At 37.7% G+C, this 20,996-nt stretch overlaps 1 protein-coding gene across 1 annotated transcript in view; it reads right to left on the reverse strand.

Moving 5' to 3' along the window:
* The window catches only part of LOC137641524 (neurofilament light polypeptide-like), a 110,563-nt gene extending 99,123 nt beyond the window's left edge, over nt 1-11,440 (reverse strand). The window contains exon 1 of the mRNA XM_068374159.1: nt 11,281-11,440. The gene's annotated coding sequence lies outside the window, so the exon portion shown is untranslated. The remainder of the gene's footprint in view (nt 1-11,280) is intronic.
* Nucleotides 11,441-20,996: the final 9,556 nt, after the last annotated feature.

Consider the following 20,996-nt stretch of genomic DNA (forward strand, 5'->3'; position numbering starts at 1 on the left):
TCAGATTATTATCCCTCAAACTTTGGGCCCCACCCAAATGTATTCCAGGCACTCTCAATGTAATAATGAAAAGTGTGTACTTTTCTCAGCGGGAGGCCAGGGGCACTGAAGAGGTTATTGATCCTTCCTATAAATCAGATAAAATAGTTTAAATCCAAAAACTTTCATTTTCTAAAATTGTAAAGACTAAGTCTTAATCTCCAAGAAGACCGAACGATAGAAAATCCGAAACTTTCAGGAAAAAAAAAATCGAGCGACTAAAGCCGAGAGGGGACAAAAGAGGATACAATGGGGGGGGGGGGGGCAGGAGGAAGCAACGGAAACCTGAGAACGGGTGGAGACAGGAAGGAAGATGAGAGATGGAAGGAGGAATAAAGGAGAGCCGTTACAGAAACACACCCATTCACGTCGGAAGTTCCCATTGCTATTACGAATGGTCTTGTTTTTATTACTACCTGTATTTCACAACAGCCCCCCTCCCATCTTAGTGCCATACCTTCCAACGCCCATCCACGTCTACAAAGCCAAAATCTTGATACACCTCTCGGTTGTAAAGCTAATGCATATACTGGCAAATTCTTTCTCTCATTTAAATAATACTAAAAAACTAATTCTTCACCACAGACTATATGTTAGTAAAGTCATATTGTACCTAGATATCATGAAAACTTTACAAATGACTGTATATCAAGTACCCTTAAATAGTAACAACAGCCAGATCATCACTATTTCAAATTTAAGTAAGCTTCTACTCATTAACCAAATGGCAATTTCTTTGTACTGTTTGATTTGACAATTATGTTCCTTTAGAGACTGGCTTCAGTAGTCTCTACCTTCTGTGTTTTTCTCCTCATTTCGTTTAAATGTGCTAGACAAGGATGTTGTAAATACATATCCAAAGAGACCATTTCCTAACAGTGGACGCAGAACACCGTCTGTAATCTATCTAAATCTTAGAATGAAATAATGTATATCACAGAACTCATTTAGATCAGTGTGGTAGAGCCTATCATAAGTTTTCTCAAGGAAAGGATTCTATCTTTGGGACATATCAACCTCATTACTGTATCAGTTACTTTCATCCTTTAGCTCCCAGACTACCTGATCCTTGCTTTTTAGCCGCCTAACTTTGTTTTAATTTCCTGCTGCTCGCTTTCTGCAAATGAGACAGTGACACATTTCTTCTATTGAAGGAAAGGTTCTTCAGTGACATAGGGGGCCTATTAAGATCTCCTTCGTTCATCATATCTGTAACTTTAGATGTTTTCAAAATTCATTTGAAAAATAAAAGTTATTCAAGGCTAAATTCAAGAAAATTGTAACATAACTTCACAAAGCTTATGAAATAATAACCATCACATGTTTCTGTAAAGTTTGATTTTCACGAGAAACAAAAACCAATTCTTATCAACAGACTGGTTTTGGTTGAGCAAACCAAGGACGAAATTGAAGTGTGCGGACTGACTGTAAGTCAAATGGAGGGGCGAAGAGAGGAAGAGGTTGTCCAGATAAAAGGGGGAGGCAGGCAGAGGGGATGGGGAGCCGATAAGGGGAATGGGCCTTGGGACTAGGGGGTTGAGAACACCCATTTAACTTCGTTGACTCTAGTCGGGAATTTTTCTGTAAATTGATAAAAGTTCACTGGGGAGTTCCAAATCCCTTTGGGAAAGGACAAAACCATGTGTGACAGGAGTCGGGGGGAGGGGGAAAAGTGGAGAGGAATGATAACAGCCAAGGATACAAAGCCTAAAGAAAAAAAAAAAATAAAGGGACTGATTTGGGGGGGACCCAAAATTCTTCTTTTCAACTCGCGTAATATTTGAAACCTCAATTCTGGCTGGGAAACATAATCTTGCATTGCTTAAAACATAATACTCTTGGAGCAGTAACAAACATTTCATTGAAACAGAAAAAGACTGGATTGTTAGTAAGAATAGCGCCAAGTTTCCGACAAGAGCAACTAGAAGCTGAATAAGCTATCATAAGAGAAAAATGTACATATGAAAAAAAACATTTCTGGATTTTAGCACTATGTAATACCCTTGTAGAGAAGGGTTGGCTGTCATTTGAGACGAGTAGCGTTCATTATGCTATGGTACTTGAAATTATGGCGAAATCTGCATTCTAATGGTGGTTGGGTCCTGGAGAGATGAAAAAAAAGCTTCAAAACCTGTTCACTATATATGATAATAACATTTTATTCCGGATAAATAACTTCGTATATTGATATTGCTACAGTGGATTTGCGAGGGAATTGAAAAGTATAATGAGTGAGTCTACGTTTTACTGAATAGTTTTTTGTAAAGTTGGTAAGCGAACAACTATCATAGGATGATGAGCTTCGGACCTACATCCCTATGCAGTAGCTGAATATGAATGTGGTACTGACACTGATAGTGAAAAGAAACCAACGAGCATCTGTTATATGGTAGTAAATAAATATCTTACTTTAGATATTAAATAAATTTACTGAAATGAAAGTTTATATGACCATTTTCCCGAAATTACGTTTCCGAGAACAAATAGTCATTCATCTTATTCCCGAGGCTGTATGAGTCAATTAACTCGACTTCCATACTTTCAGTCTGTAGGTTATTAATCCTATACGTACCTTAGTCAAGCTACTAGAATTCAACGTCCTTTTACAAGATTGACATCAACACACATGTTTCATGCACAAACATAAATTCATCCTTATTTTGAAGTCATACAAATTCCTTACAACTTACAACCCCAATTCCTTGCTGAAGTGAGGAAAGACACTGTAAATTTCAGAAATAAGAAAGACTATTTTTCATGAAGGGAGATTATGGTCATCACTCAAGGAAAATTCAACAATGTTCAGCCAAATCAATGAACATCTAGACAAGCCGGACATGACTCATCAACGCCACCGTTTCAGAATGATAATAGTTACGTCTCCCTTATCATGACACGATCGCGGCTCGGTCAGAATGCACTTGCACAAATTGACGGGCAGGGTCCATAATGCCATAACCATTTGCATGAAAGAGTATAGGCCTATTTGCAACTTTTACAGAGAGTAGTCAAAGGCATGCAGTGATCATCGGCCACAGCTGTACTTTTCCTATTCTTCAAAGGGACAGTGATGGCAAAGCCTAAAAGGTGTCTTTCCATTCCTTTCGAGAAAGCTTTCAGGCGGACATCACTTGATAAGAGAAGAAAGTGGTACAGCGCCGACAGAGAAATAGCGTGAAGTCCCCCCCCCCCCCCCCGGACACACGCCTCCACCACACAACCCGCCTCGTCTGAAAGCTTGCGGCGTTAAAGGTGAACACTCGCCTCACAGTTTGGGGGAGGAAGCTAAAAAATGCAAAATTCTCACATACATACACACTCACATATCCCAAATCCTCGTTATTCAGTCGATATTCTCTCTCTCTCTCTCTCTCTCTCTCTCTCTCTAGAACCAAGCTTTCCCATGGACTGATCTAATATACGCTTTCTTTCCAGAAACGTCTACTTCCAGCGTATATTCACCTAAGAATTTATAAACATCATTAATTCTAGTAATGTTTTTCTTTTCTTTTTCAAACTGTCCTATTTGGTACACAACAGAATATTTATTTTCCTTTTAGAAAACACATTAAGAACGCAGTGCAAAACAGCTAGTGATATATATATATATATATATATATATATATATATATGTGTGTGTGTGTGTGTGTGTGTAAAAGCCATATATTATATACCGCCTAATATCTGGATATCTTCTGGTCAACCAAGGAATCGAACCCGGGCCAAAGAAACAGGTTCCATTGACGTAACAACTCAGTTAAGCCAGTGGAACCTCAGTTTCTTGTGCCCAGGTTCGATTCCCTGGCCGACTAGAAGCTGTTATCCTCGAGTTGATTCCCCCTGGGTCTCTAATCCCGAGGTAGAGAGACTCAAGATATTAGGATATATAGCTTATTTGAATATATAAGAAAAACACGTATAAATTTGCAAAATTATCGATATATATATATAGAGAGAGAGAGAGAGAGAGAGAGAGAGAGAGAGAGAGAGAGAGAGAGAGAGAGATTGTCAAAAGTATTTCTTTCTTATAATAAAACGTAATTATCGTAACACAGAAAACAACTAATGATAGTTTAAAATATGAAACTAAATTCATCGCTACTCCAACGTTTCTATTTTTACTTTTTTCTCGATGACTGATAAGTTAGGTGACAATTTATTCTCATTAGTCTTGGTGTAAATTAACGCTTATTTAAGACAAATAAAATAAATACCAGAGTCGCTAAGCTTTTGAGATCCATCTGTGACCTTTCGCCACTAAAATATAAAAAGGACTGACTGTTTGTTTATGCAACCTTGAAATTCTTTTCCAAAGAGGCCATGCCACTTCAAAACACAGACGCGACAACATTTTGATGTGAGATGTGTCTCCCCCTTGAGCCATAAATACCAGAGTTAAATTATCAAATAGAGGTCACCGCGGGTGGGATGACTTTTCATGAAACAAAGACCACCATTATTCAGTGCCTTTAGCTACAGAGCAGAGATTGGAACCAAACAACCAGGAAAAGGGACGGCAAGAACAACATCAACAGCCATAACAGGAGGGCAGCTCACTGCCAAGCTAGTCTTGACCTTTTAAAAATGAGATGAAGGCATGCTGGACCGCCTGGCCTTATAATACAGTAATTGCAGCCAATCTTACACAATTACTGTCTGTGCAAGCCTGTGATGCATGCACCCAGTGCTTTGCTTGCATCCAAAGTACATGCATGTATGTTCATTTCTGAGATTACATATACTGTTTACGTTCATGATGCACATAAAGAAAAATATGGCAAATGAGACTCGGAAAACTAACTTTACATGGGTAGGTTTCCTCTCTTAGTGAGAACAAAGAAAAGAGAAGCGGGGGGGGGGGGGAGGCACCACGGAGGAGAGAGGGCCAAGTGGCAATCACCATCTCGGGCTCTGGATTTCCTATAATCCACGTGGTCTTCTTACCAACTACCTAACCCCTGAGAGAGAGAGAGAGAGAGAGAGAGAGAGAGAGAGAGAGAGAGAGAGATTGCCAAAACTCGCCAAAAGCCATTTCCGTAACCAAATTTACGCAAATGTGGGATTACATTAACGATCCAAATGCTGATCTGGGTGAGGTATGGCACATTCGTTAGCAAGGGAAATAAAACTTTGCGTACCGCTGGTCTTTCGATCAACGAACGTCGGGTCTGGTCAGTGATTAGATGGATGACCATCCTGAAAAGGTAGACTGTTAATACACAGCTCCCTCGGACAACCACGTGGGTGTGCAGTGCTATAAATTTCGCTAGATCAACTTGCGTGTCTTTAAATACAACTAACATAGTGTTTAGAAAATGTTAAGGGAGTGGGCGCAAGTGGCAAGGCACCCTTGGGTAGGTTAAGTTGAATTATGGGAAGTTAGATTGAACATCATCTAATTACCTCAACTCCATTTCCCAACTTTAGATATTATTTATTCCTCAGATTTTAGCGATTGAACTATTTGTACAAATGAACCATATGATATATTTTTAAGTGTATCTCCTTTGTAAATTCTATAGTAATATATTCAACATGTAGAAACAAATCATGATTACTGTTCAATCGAACTATGATTTGCCTTAAAGGGATATGCTCTACTGATGTCTTATTCACGCTGTATTTACATGACTATAATCAAAATACAAGACGACCACTATTGAATCATGACTGGATGTTATCACGTACCAATTGTACTGTGTTATCAGGAAACGTGACGATGGCTCTGTGATATCTCTCAAGATAACGAAACAAGTTAGTGGCAATAATGAAAATATTTATTTTTGAGAGAGAGAGAGTGAGAGAGAGAGAGAGAGAGAGAGGAGAGAGAGAGAGAGAGAGAGAGTGAGTTCTTGCATATACAAATTGTGGCATTAATATTAAGGAAATGTAACTACCTTGGCGAAGGTAAAGTAATCAAGAAATGTGCTCCATTGACTAGGATTTAAGATTTGAAATACAGTACATAAAGGTGCAAATGACAATTCGGTGCTCAATAAAGTCAATAACCTTATTCGTCCACTTAATTCCCAGGATAAATATGGCTAAATGGCTACAAAACCTGTTATTTTTGTAAAGGAATGGTCTGCATATAGCTTAGTAATGAGGATGGGTGAATATCGTTCCAGAGAGACATTAAGCAACCGTTAACTATTAAGATATGAAAGAAAGATTAGGAATAAAGCGAATTATAAGAAAATATATGTTTAGACCTTGGTGAATAAGCAGCAAGCATCAGTGGAGACGACGGAACATCAGATCAGAAGTAAAAATATGGCTACACGGTCGAGGATGAAGAACTGTGAGGGAGAGAACAGTTTGAGTCAGAGGCGGCAAACGCAAACGCCAGAGGAGAGGGGGGGGGTATAGAAGAAGAAGAAGAAGAAGAGAGAGAGAGAGAGAGAGAGAGAGAGAGAGAGAGAGAGAGAGAGAGAGATTACAGTATAGTGAAGTAGAAGATACCATGAGAACGAAACATGTACGGATGCGATAAATGGAAGCATGAAATTTTCTACATGAACACCAGTAAGAGGAGAGGATGTGGACATCCGAGAAGTCACTACTGTACACTACATCATCAACATACTGTGTCTTTTGATGCTAAACATTCGATTAAGTCACGTTATGAACGGAGTCAGAATAACTGGCGTTAAATACTATATGCACATCAGACTAATGCACAAGATACAGGCTTCTTATAATAGTATTTATGCATCTCCTTAACCTAAGGATTTTGTCCAAGTGGATCCTTTGGAAGGAGCAAATACCAAAAATGGAAATCGCATTAAGGAGACTGATTCTTAGAAGAATAATGGACTGACTCCGAGATAACTCTAGAACATTAGGTAAAGGACAGAAACCAACTGTAAGAGTAAATAAAGAGAAAAATCTACCCCAATGATCTCTCTCTCTCTCTCTCTCTCTCTTCAGGGAGACGCAGGCGTTGCTTTGACTGCCGAGATGTTGGAAGGATGGGGATAGGTGGGAGGAAGGCAAGCCGACAAGATTAACTGCCAGTCGAAATGATATTGATGTTTTAACAGGTGTCGAACGCATGTTCCAGGGGGATGAGGCAGTGTGGCGCATATTCACCCGAAACTGATAAGAGGGTTCTTTCGCCAAATGCAGGGACCGTACACACTAATGTAGGAAAAATGTATTAGTCAGCAAATCACTTGTGTAGGGGGACTGAACAACCACTCGAGCAGTACGTTTTATAATTCATGATATATATTAATGTTGAGAGAGAGAGAGAGAGAGAGAGAGAGAGAGAGAGAGAGAGAGAGAGAGGTTCCCATCATCCTTAATTGGCTAGTCAATCGGGATGTGGTCTGCTTTGTCTGGAGACATAATGCACAAGGGAAAAATTATTGAAGTTCAAAAAAACTCTTGCTTTGTTATCATAATCAAACGAGAGCACACTACGTGTGCAATAGATAAAAAAAATAGTGCATCATTTTAACAGGCTAAAGGCACTGCGAGAGAGAGAGAGAGAGAGAGAGAGAGAGAGAGAGAGAGAGAAGAGAGAGAGAGAGGAGAGAGAGAGAGAGAGAGAGGAAATGGCTTGGTGCACAACATGGCTGGTATTTCCTGTAACTGAGAACGCTATGACTAACATAAGGATCGATTGAGAAGTGGATAAATGGACATGCGGGCAATAGAATACTGCCAGTGGTTATGAAGAGCCGTTTAATTAATGCCATCTGCGCAAAGCCACATTTAACACAACATTCACAAGAGACTGATAACCAAATTACAGGCGTTGCTCCCTTGGAGTTTCATGAAAGAATATTAGAATTTTGCAGGCAAAAGTTTCATCAAATGACCTTTTGAAATTTTGCAGGCAAAAGTTTCATCAAATGACCTTTGGAAATTTTGCAGGCAAAAGTTTCATCAAATGACCTTTGGAAATTTTGCAGGCAAAAGTTTCATCAAATGACCTTTGGAAATTTTGCAGGCAAAAGTTTCATCAAATGACCTTTTGAAAGAGTATTGGAGATCATCATTGTAAACACTCCAAAGTTTTCTGTTATGTTACAGGGCATACCCTGCTAATCTTCCATCCACCTTACAACAGACTGCAACTAGCTGCATTCGACAGAGGTGTAATTGCATATCACGGGTAGATGCATTTTTATCACTGCGGCCAGTCGGAGGGTAATATACTATTCGCAATCTTATTTTAAAATAAAGAACTTCGCCGATAAAACGTGAATGCTTCCAAGTACAAAGTTCTGACCACGAAGCATGAAATCTCATTCCCATTTCTAACAAATAATAGGGCTGGTTGACTGACAAGTTTCAGCTTTTTGTGCATTCTAATGTCTCTTCCAGCAAGATACGCCTCCAGAAAGGGGCTGATCATATTTCCCCTTAGAAAGTAGTAGGGAAACTAACGTTGCAAATGAGTTTACACAACTTAAAACACAAGGTAATCCCAATTTATAAATTTCATAGAACTGTGTCATTTAGCAAAATGGAAAACTGGTCTCCCCTTCTCCAAGTTGAAATTTATAGAACCTTATGCATAAAACATTTACATAACAGTTGTTCTTAAAAAACGCGCTCTCATGGACTCGTATTCTCCCATCAAGACTTGGATAACATCACTATCATTTGAATAAGTTAGCTAAGCATTAATGAAATTATTAACCCACATCAAAAGCAACACTTGAAGCATTTTTTTTCTTTTAATGCTAGCCAAGGCGCCACAAATTGCCCATAATGTCGTATAACATTTCTCATAATCAACGACATTCAAAAGAACTACTGTATCTTCGTAACGCGTAGTTCCTCTAATTAACAGGGATCATTAGCCAAAAAAAAAGAAAAAATAATAATAGGGATATTGTTTCGGCGTGCCAAGTTTAATGTGCTTGAATTATAATAAGGTGTCCAATTTCGGTGACTCGGTTTCCGGCTCAATCTATCTCGCGTCTCTACTATCAAATGTAACACAACTAGAATAGGTATCTTGCCAAGGTTGCAAAACGTTAAAGAGCCTCAATTATTTAAGTGTTGAGTTTCCAGGAAGCTATTATCTGGGGAAAGGAATGCATCTGAAAAGGAGTTTTCGGTTTTGAAGTTCATTCTTATTTTTTAGAAAGATAAAGAAAATTAACTAGGAACTAAATATTTATTACGACGAAGAAAAGCACGCCACTAGCAGCTGGTGACAACAGCAACTGGACGGATGTGGCTTCTTTATAGGCACCAGGGGAAAAACGAGGCTTTAAAAAAGCCTGGATAACTGCAGCACAGTCGACATAAGGGCCGACTTCGTGGCTACGTAACCGTTATGAGATTCTACACCGCAGACGAAATCACGTATCCTGTGTGTCTTTCGGACACTCACCCCTGACTCATAGAAAGGGGAAAAACTTGCACCATTCAGTTTGTAGATCCACCCAAGGTCTATAGAATACATGTATTCTATAGACCTTGGATCCACCCCTTATTATAGGATACCATCTGGCCGTGAACATAGCCTACTACAGATCAACTTCCATAGTTAAAAACCGCTCTGCAGGGAAAACGATGTGCTGAGTGTCTCTGGGTGTATAAACTTTCAGATATTTCTAACAGCACATTGCATACCGGGAAGACACATTGAATCTTTTAAAAGACATCACGTGACGAATATTGAAAACAGTTGATTGAAATCTATTAACAAATCCAACTTCTGGTAGAAGAGTAAGATGTATTAGTTGAGCGTTGACATTATCAGCTTTGTATACTAAATTAGGTAATAATAGCGTCGTAAGTAATGTAGATTATGTTGCGTGAGAATTGACACCAAATAATTTTCAGAAGTTACATCGTTTAATGAAAAAACAGCCAAAAGGAACAATAATAAAATCACATTTACCTATCATTGGTATAATCATATTATGTGTGACTTTACGTCGGAAGCAATAAAGAATACAATATGAACCTTACAGAAGACCTAAAGAAATGTATCCTCAAAAGTAGAGATGGTCAATTAAGAGTAGCATGCATATATATATATATACACACACAATATGTATGGGACTAAAATGTAACAAATGCGTTGGGGGTAGACATTTGATTACACACCACCTACAGTAAATCATTCAATTAGTTGGAAAAAAAAAGTTATTCGTGAAAACTGCAAACTGTAATTTTCAAACTACGGTCATGCTGAAGTATTTCCAATATTACAAAATGTCAAGAAATTTCATTATAAATAAGACGGCGAAATAAAGTTTGTTACCACGTAATTAGTAATAGTATTCCCCCCCCCCCAAAAAAAAAAACATTGTCAGGAGGAACCCTCCCCTGAGGTACGCCCTGCTGGTCTTGGGTGATGTTTTTGAAAGTCAACGGAAACATATTTTGAGGTGCTTAAAAATATCAAAGGGTCTCACAACCGTCGTCAGATTTGAATCACTCAGAGATGGCCAATATTCAGATACAAGGCTTATGCATAAAATGTCGATACCAAATGTTGCAGGAGTAAAGGGAAGCTTTCGCATAATAGTAACACATGCCGGCAATATGAAGTTCGTGCAAGCTGCAAGACAAATCTATCAAATGCAGCCTACCTGTTAGGCTACAGGTGCTACAAGAGACCGAGCTTTAGATTTACGAAGCCACAGGTGACAAAGAAAATTCTTTTACAGTAAATTTGAAATACAGCAACTTTAAAATCAAGCAATACTGGTATCGGCAGTCAAGTTAATATGGAACACTAGTTTTCTGGTTAGTTTATATTAATCTTTCAATCCTAGACTTTGACAAAAGAAAAAAAAAACGCATTCGTGTCAAAATATTTTTTTTACTAGTAGTTTTAAAATATTACCTTACACAACTTAAAGTTAAGAGACTAACAAGTTAATCCCAGTCACTAACTGGCATTAGCTATATTTTTAACTAAAAAGCGTAAGCTGGGCTTTGAGAATCATGGTGCTTGCAACGATATTTCTATATTTCGTTACTTGGCATACAGATCCAGAGGTTATAAGACTTTCATGCATACAGTGAGATATTCAGAAAACGATTACAGCTTTTTTTATCATCAAGAATTTTCAGTTGCAAACACCAAGTCAAAACGGAAAACAGGGAAAGATGCCGGTAGCCATGTACAGTATATCCCAGGGAATTTGACACATCATATACGTGTAAAATTGATGGCAATAAAATCGCTTTACGCTATCACTTCCATTCTGCCTTCAGCTTTAATTAGTTAACAAAATCAATAATGAAATTAAGTGAATTTACCTTGTTTAGAAGAGCGTTAGGAGGAAACACAGGGTCGTTTTTTCCACGAGTATAACACTACGACTGATGCCGCTTTAAGTTGAAGTTGCCGCCTGCACCTCGGTCACCGACATTAGCGCCGCCCACTCGGTCATGGTTAAAGCCCCGCCCATATTCTTGAGATGCCAGTTTCTAAAATGAAATATATCAATTTAAATGATTTCTAGAACAAATCTCATCACTGCTGACTTACCAAACTATGAGCCTATTGTCTGTGCAACTCATGGTAATAATGATATGGTAACTCAAGCCACAGGAAGTGTTGAGTTGTTCCTTCAACTGGCTGCATAAAGTAAGTTTTCATTGACGCTGCGAGACAAATACTGTACCTTTTTGGTAATGATTCCGGACAAGAATTTTTTGTTTGTTTCATCTGGCGGCTAACTCCTGTACTCTTAAATTTCAGCGAAGTCTACCTTTCATTATAGTGCAAATCAATAAAAGATGAGAACGTTTACACAATCATTTCACGGATTTATGGGGGGGGGGGTTGTTTGGGGGGGTTCTGATGACAGTTAAAAAGTGGGCTATGCACTTTCCCGCCCTGAGGCTGAAAGAGTGCTCATTCAGTCGACAGACGCCGGTATTGGAGAAAAGAAAATTATATTAATATCTTAATCATGGAAGCTAATTTGACATGCCATAGACGGATGACTTTACAAATAGTTTACATTGTCGAAAAAAGTTCAACTACAATATTTTCCTCTCGTCTTCTTCAAAATTATTACAGCGTAGGAAAGAGTGTGCATTGGTCCGGCAAATTCCACACCAAACCTTCCTCAAAATTTGCTCATCAATCGATAGGCAGTTTGAAAAAGAATATGCGATCTCTGAAAGGATTAGAGACGTCGTATTATTCGTATTTTGGCTTAAGGAAGATAACGACAACAAGGAGAAAATCAATTGCTTCTCCATATTGCCATGAATCATCAGATTTTTATATTACTTTTATTGTATTTAAATTGAAAGCAAATTATTGTGCGCCTGGCAGTAACGTCAAAGGTAAGTAGAGCCACGCCCACAAAACATGAGTCAATCAATTTGAGTGCATGTTCAACGGGAAGGTAAAGGAAACAGGAAACTGCATGAGAGAGAGAGAGAGAGAGAGAGAGAGAGAGAGAGAGAGAGAGAGAGAACTAACTGGTCATCTTTAACAGCAACAAGCTCTCGCTGAAATGAGACTCTTTGAACAGACATAGGGCTTACATCCATGCGTATTTTTCTATATAATTCATGAACTTGCATATTCTTATACGTGTGTAAAATAGGGCAGACAAACATACATCAGACACATATATATATATATATATATATATATATATATATATATATATATATATATATATATACATATATATATATATATATATATATATATATATATATATATACATATATATATATATATATATATATATATATATATATATATATATATATTCTTATATAAACTGTCACTGTCCACTCGATACTTCAATTTCACTTTACACCTTGAAGAGGGCCAATGTGTATTGGTCGAAATATAAGGCTTTATTCATATTTCCTGTTTCTTTAATGAGCCTTTTTGAAGAAACGTGTTAAACTGTTCGATTACAGTAAGACACACACACACACACGCATATATATATATATATATATATATATATATATATATATATATATATATATATATATATATATATACAGTAAATATAAAATCTTATCATGAAGCATTTTCCACTCTCAAGGGTGTGTCTAGTGAAAACAACAATTCAGAAGCTGACTCATGGATAAGTCCCCTTTGCAGTTAAAGTTCCACATCATCGGTCGTTTCCGACAGCTACGAAGATGGAAGGGTTATCAGCAGTACATCAAACCCCCTACAAACACTACGTCATTCACACACTCATATTTCCTTTACAGTAAATCAAAACTATCCCCAAAATTTCTCCCAACATACCAGTTATCAACATTAGTAAATTGTCGGCCTGCTATCCAAAAGAAATTCAAGCCACTCACCAGTAGTTGCAACTTCATAAATTCAGGAACATCGAAAACTGCCGAAAAAATAATTGTAGATTATTTCCCCAATTGATGAAAGATCCCGAATAGCCAAATTCAAGTTAAGTCTTACGACGCTCTTCAATTCAGAAACTAATATTCAAGCGACACAGAAATAGTTTGGCGTTCGAGAGAAAGTCTACGGAGAATAAATGTCTTTTTTTAATCAATCAACCATGACAAACTATTTTTTTAAATTTCGAAGCCTTTGCTGCAGATTTATTTTTTTTATTTTTAAAGATAGAATATTACATTTGATGTTGTACTGTAATACGGTTAGCGGATACAGCTGTATTAGTGGTGAAAATAAAATGCCACGATGACAGAGGAAGGAATTCAAGACGTGTGAAAGGGGAGCTAGCATAAACGAATAAAATTTCGTAAATGTTTTACAATATTCTTACAAAATACGACTAAAGGAATCAAATTCTCAGAGCTGCAGGAGAAATATCCTCCAAATCTTTAACATGAGAGTCGTTTTTATTATATATTTGTGAAATATATTATGGTTCCCATGATGAGAATAATGGTCACCATAAAATGTATGTATACAAATATTTCAGGAGTGTATCTCAGGAAGCCAATAGTAAGATAGAAATATTAAAGTTGCCCATTATATATATATATATATATATATATATATATATATATATTCATATATATTTATATATGTATATTTACATATATACACACACACATATATATATATATATATATATATATATATATATATATATACATATATATATATATGTATATATATATATATATATATATATATATATATATATATATGTATGTGTACATATATATATATATATTTACATTTATAGATATACATATATATATATATATATATTATATATATATATATATATATATATATAAATGTATGTATGTATGTGTATATATATATATATAGATTTAATATTTGTATAAGTATAAATTCAAATGCACACACACACACACACACATATATATATATATATATATATATATATATATATATATATATATATATATATTTGTGTGTGTATTCAAATTTATACATATACGAATATTAAATCTATATATATATATATATATATATATATATATATATATATATATATATATATATAAACCGATCGTGGTTTAGTGTGGGTTTAGTGTTAACGGATTTCCCTTTGTTAGAGAGACGGGGACGCTGTGGCACTATGAAAATGACGGTTATTGGCTTGGCGTCACCTAAACCTCTTCCGATTGGTTGTTATGAGACTTTCGGGTCAAAACAACCAATCATTGATCAGGCATAGTGAGGCCATGTATGGGCGCTTGGGTAAAAACCCCATAGGACAGTCAGTCTGGTTTGGAGGTTGATAGAGAGTGTCAGGTGCCAAGATGTGTGTGCCGAACCGAGTACCATTTTTCTGAGGGCTTTTTCTTAGTAACGTAACGTAATCATAATTAAGGGCGCCCTTGTAAACTTAAGAGAATACAGCATGTATAAAACGATCAACTCGGCTATTATTTGTGCATGACCTCCCCCTCTAATTGTGTTAACAAGAAATGGATTTTCTCTATCTTTGTTTCCCCTAAGATGTGAAGTGTGAATCCCCCCCCCTTAGTACGACCCAGATTGGGTCATATTAAATGGTGTCAGGTGTGTGGGGGTATTAACAGGTTAACGTCTGTGCTAAGTGATTTTAGCCGACGTGAGATTTTTGAAAAAAGTGGAAACAAAAGATAATAGTGACAATGGTTAACACGAGAAGTTCGACGTCGAGTGGAGGTGACGGAGAGAGAGAGGGGTGAAATGAAGTGTAGCTTGTGTATGCCCGGTACTCGGTGAACGGTTTCTCAACGCACATGATAGCAGATACACAACCATCGAGGCAGCCCGGCACCCAACCGGCATCGACAACCTACCAAGGATGGGGAGTTTTTAGAAGAGAACCTCGAAGAGGCAGAGGTCAGAGAGGTAGGATGTGGCTACTGGCGGTTGTTGGAACTGTGGGGTTGTACTAACAGATGGCCACCTACGGCCTTTATGGCCCTACGACGACCAGCGGTAGTGATATGGATGTCAGGCCACAAACCACCATGTGAAAGCTTTTTAAAAAGAAAACGGCGTCGGCAGAAGAAATCCTGTTTCCCCTGTACCAACGAGAGGGAGGGGAAGACGACGCAGGAAGGGGAAGACAACGCGGGAAGGGGACCAACGGTCCCTCGGGCCGTCCGTCAGACCGCAAGGACTGGGGACGGGAGTGCCAAGGAGTCAGCCAGCCATCTTTGCCCCAGAGTGTGGGGGAGGGGAGCCAGACGCTCCCCCACTGAGCAGTAGGGGATGCCCACCGGCCAGCGAGTGGTAGTGCGTCTTCCCAGGGAGTGCATAAAGAGATAGGAGGGGTGGAGCAGCAACCCCTCACCACCGCTCCCGATCATGGAAGTCGGAGTGTGTGTAACGAGTTTGAAGAACCGCTCGTTACGGATGCCAGCAAAACATAGGAGTGTATGGTGCGGAACACGGCCAGAGCCCACACACGGGCTCAGTGACCCTACGACGAAGAACAGATGTAATAACTCAACGTGAAGCAGAAGGAACAAGAACGAAAGAAGTAGGCTCAAGTAGATCTGTGGATGGAGCGCATAGAATACGGAAGATCTGGACGACTCCGGAGAGAGAGAGAGGGAGCGAGAATCACAGTGAGTGCTAGTAATGGGTTTTCCATGGGGGAGCCCAGCGTACATGCCCCGTGAATGAGTGTGTGGCTGAGGAGGAGTAACAAGTTCCCGGATTTCTTGCGTGTGCGAAGGGATGTGTTCTTCATTGAAGACGAAATCCGATCTAGCGTTGTTCTTCCTTCCCCTTTGGTAGAGAAAGTCATCTGTGTAATTGATGTAAGACCTTATGCGTGGCATGTAGGTATAGAAAGTTCCCTAAGGATGGCAAGAGTGTCAGTATCTTTTAAGAATTAGTTTATCAATAAGTGCCATGTGTGTAACTCATTGAGTAACCACATTCATGTGATACCAAGGGCCAGAACATGGTCGGTAACACCTTTTAAGTTTAATGAAGGGCGTATTGACGTCCTAGGTCTACTCCCCCCAAGTAGCAAGTAGTTAAGTGAGTAGGTACCCCCTTACCGCGGGCTACCTGCGGGAGGAAAGTGAGGAGGAGGCCCGAGCATGTGTCCGTGCCGTCCTTCGGGCACGAGAGAGTGCGAGAGGACATGGGCCTTGAGATAATGTCTACCACGAGGTGATTGAGGTCATAAAAATCAGGTTTCTTTTACGTATGTTCATTCCGAGTGTTTTGTGAAAAGATGGATTAAATTTTGTTTCGTTTTTTGGGGGGGTTTTGTTCTAAGCATATCACGAGTATGTCATTCATCATACTGAGAAATTTCTGTTGCATATATGTGTATGTTGGAATTAATTCAAATTTCGTTACCCTATGTTGATACTTATTTTGCTATTACCAATGCTTTTATGTATGTTTTTCCATTTTGTTGTACTGTATTTGAAAAATTTTCATTTGTCTGTGGAGGTTTTCGGTGCTGTTACAGGTAATTGCTAATCATGGGTTGAAAATTGAACATCATTACTTATGTTTTTGTTTTTCAGGAGAAATAATATTGCTCGGTTATTGATAAGTATTTATTTTTTTTATTATTATTCACTGTTTGAATTTGCTCCTTGTGCAGTGTCAAGGATGTGTTAGAAATGGTTTTCTTATAATGGTAAATGTGTCAAAGAGTGCTGGGATTGTAAGTTATTCGTTTTGGTTTCTCTTAATTTTTATTATTTTTCTTTATTTTGTGTATGTAATGATTTGTCGGTTCATATAAAAATTTTATTGCATTGAAGGAACTGTTGGTAAAACGTTATTATTTTTCTGATTTTGTGCTCCAAATTTCGGTGATGATGTATTAAACCTGAATTTTGTGTTTCTGTATGACCTATTGTGGGTGTGACATTCATCTTTGTGTAACTTGCAATTGTAACACACCAACCGGCCCTCTGATTTTGATTTTTAATTTTAATTTCTGCAGGCACCCGAAGAGGATGGTACTCAGCGGCAATGTAAAGAGAAACAAAAGTTTTTTTGTTTCAGTGGAAACAAAAATTAGAAAAGTTTCATAAAAAAAGAGAGAGAAAAATTGTTTTGAGAAAAAAAATCGGATAAGTGTGAATTTTACGGGACGCAAAATTTGGGAAGGGAGTGATAAACCGATCGTGGTTTAGTGTGGGTTTAGTGTTAACGGATTTCCCTTTGTTAGAGAGACGGGGACGCTGTGGCACTATGAAAATGACGGTTATTGGCTTGGCGTCACCTAAACCTCTTCCGATTGGTTGTTATGAGACTTTCGGGTCAAAACAACCAATCATTGATCAGGCATAGTGAGGCCATGTATGGGCGCTTGGGTAAAAACCCCATAGGACAGTCAGTCTGGTTTGGAGGTCGATAGAGAGTGTCAGGTGCCAAGATGTGTGTGCCGAACCGAGTACCATTTTTCTGAGGGCTTTTTCTTAGTAACGTAACGTAATCATAATTAAGGGCGCCCTTGTAAACTTAAGAGAATACAGCATGTATAAAACGATCAACTCGGCTATTATTTGTGCATGACCTCCCCCTCTAATTGTGTTAACAAGAAATGGATTTTCTCTATCTTTGTTTCCCCCAAGATGTGAAGTGTGAACCCCCCCCTTAATACGACCCAGATTGGGTCATATATATATATATATATATATATATATATATATATATATATATATATATATATATATATATACAGAGAGAGAAGAGAGAGAGAGAGAGAGAGAGAGAGAGAGAGAGAGAGAGAGAGAGAGAGAGAGAGAGAGAGAGCTATGAGAAATATCTAGACATTCTTGTTTAACAATGGAACAGAGTTTTTTTCTAATTAAAAAGATCTTATTTTTATATTGATATATAACATAATATGCATAGATTTAAGTGTACATATAACAATGTCTCTATAATTGTAGAGCAGAAATAGTCCAAAATACCCCTTGACCCGGACAAATAAATATAAAGCTGAAAATTGGTATACTGTAGAGGTCAGGGATAGTGTCAGGAACTTCAGGAAAAAAGCCTCATTGATTTGAAACTGGAAACTTTTTTTTCGGGGGGGGGGGGGGGGTATATGGACAAGAGGTCAAAAGTTTGAGATGCCCAAATTATTAAAGCTTATACATCTTTGGATAAGAAATTTTACACTAGAACTGCCCAGTTTTGAACGTTTCCTTAAAATTGACCAAGTAAAGGAGAATTGATATGTAAGTGTAACAAGAGCTTTATGATTACTAAATTATGTAGTATAGATTATTCACTCATCAATGTTTTTTTTTCAGTTAGAATAGATCTTCTCTGGATTCCAGGATATCTATTCCATCTTCTTCCTTTTTAATAGCACCAATTTCTTCACTTGCCTAAAAAAGGAACTAAGTTTCATTGTTAAACTTCCAAACTTCAGCATTGGAAAAACAATGCTAATATTTCAACCAGGAAATAGTGAAAATGTTTTTAACTATTTTTCTCATTTATATGACAGTTCCTTCAACTTAGACATAAAATTAAGAATAAATGACCAACAGAATTCTAAACAACGCAACTTATCTGTTTATTATTACAATATTCTCCATAGCATTCATAACATGTTGGCATGCATTTCAAGCCATGTCTTTTACAAGAACATAAGTTTATACCATACTGCTTATTTACATTTGCACCGAATACCTTTCCATAAATTCGAAGGTGCAATATCTTTATAGGAACTAAACAGTTATCTATTTGTTTCCAACCCCAATTGGTAGGCCCCAAGTTCAGTTAATCGTCGAGCATTTTCCATGTAGTGATCTGCAAATGAACTCTTTGCCCATGGTAGTATGCAGCTCACTCTTTGGAGGAAGCTTTCTGGGCTCTTATCAAACCCCCAGAAACCATTTTTCACTATTTGGAGTACCTGAAACAAATATTTGCCATCAATTTTAACCTTCTCAGGACTACTTATTCTTCATTCAACTTGAAAGTTATCTTACAAAAACCAAGATATGATGTCTGTTTACTTCTATTGATATTGATATAGTTAACTTTCACATGCTATGATGAAAGGATTTGTACAATAAAATTCATAGTTTAAAAATTATCTTCACTATTGACAGGGCTCAGCTTGATATTCAAGATAAAAAGTGTTATGGATGGGCACAGCCCCGTGCGTAAGTTCAAAGGATTAAAGTTCTGTAATGCTAGATGAAATCTTTATCATGTGCTAAATCAACAAGACTGCATCTTTCTTAATGAAGGCTCTGTAGTTCTACCATATAGTTCTGTGAATATAATCACAGCAGCATGCCCCGCTTCTTCTTTAGTGTCCCAGTAATCAGTCATTGTGTCAGAGGCAGATTTGACGACTGTTGACTTTTTAACAAGTTTCAAAAAGCTTGGTTTTCCTTTACCCAAGATAGCTGAGGTGGAGTCACAGCCAAACCATGAATTAATAAACAGTAGATGCTTTTTTCAACTCAATCACTTGCTGAACAGATTCTTTTATGCTCCACCAATTCTTGTCATGTTCTTGAAGAATGAAAATTTCTGATAGGTCATTCATCCAGTGGTATGATATTATAACATTATAGCTTCATCTGTATCAGCTGATACAACAATTGTTGTAGGGTAATTTGCAGCTTTCAAAGCTGTAGCACAATTTTAGTATCACTTTCACAGACATGTACCATTTGTCCATCACATATTTGCCAATATCATCATCTGTTGAGTATTGTACATCATTTGTCAGCAGAATGTTTCTCAAGGATGCCTAATCTGGTTTCCTCATGCGAGGGTGGTGGGTAAGCTCAAAGTCAAAATACAGCTCAGCTTTCTCTGCTCTTTCTGCTATTGCTGCCAGTCTTGTAAATAAAAGGGTTGAATTGACAATAATTGGGTTCTTCTCATCAATGCATACACTTCGTGTATGAACATCCAACGAAACAAATTGATCTTTCTTCTTGATTTTTACATCTGTAAAATTTACTTAATTTAAACTCTTGCATATGCGATCTCCAATGCTCTCAGCTTAATCACAATTTATGTTATCTTTTCCATGCACAGATACAACACTTGACGGCAATGAGTGGAGGTTGCCATCTTTCATACTAAATGGATTTCTAACGACAGACCAGTCATAAAACATTTTGCAGTGTTCATAATCACGTTCTAGTTGTGTCACTCCCATTTCAATATTCTGATCACTGGATCCAACATTGACACCTGATAACTTAGTCATTGCCTCATGAATAGCAGCACTGTGACTGATACTCATAGCCCAAATATTTCAAACATTCTCACCAAACCCTCTCCCTCGTGTTAATCCACCACTACATATTATGGAATGCATCAATGTTTGCTTTATTACCAGGTCAGACCAAAGGGCAGCCCAAAGTCTACCTGAATGTTGTACAGCATGTTGACCATCTAAGAACTGTTGGTGTAACCGCAAGTTCTTTTAGTTAGGCACTGCATCTCTTGTGCATATAACCTAGAGCACTTGAATTAGGCCATTTGCATTTTTCTTCCCACCCCCCAAAAAAAAGAAAAAATTGGGTTCCAACCCGTGATAAATGGGTCTTTTTTCGGT

Source organism: Palaemon carinicauda, chromosome 5 (genome assembly GCF_036898095.1).
Source record: "Palaemon carinicauda isolate YSFRI2023 chromosome 5, ASM3689809v2, whole genome shotgun sequence".
NCBI classification, from domain to species: Eukaryota; Metazoa; Arthropoda; class Malacostraca; order Decapoda; family Palaemonidae; genus Palaemon; species Palaemon carinicauda.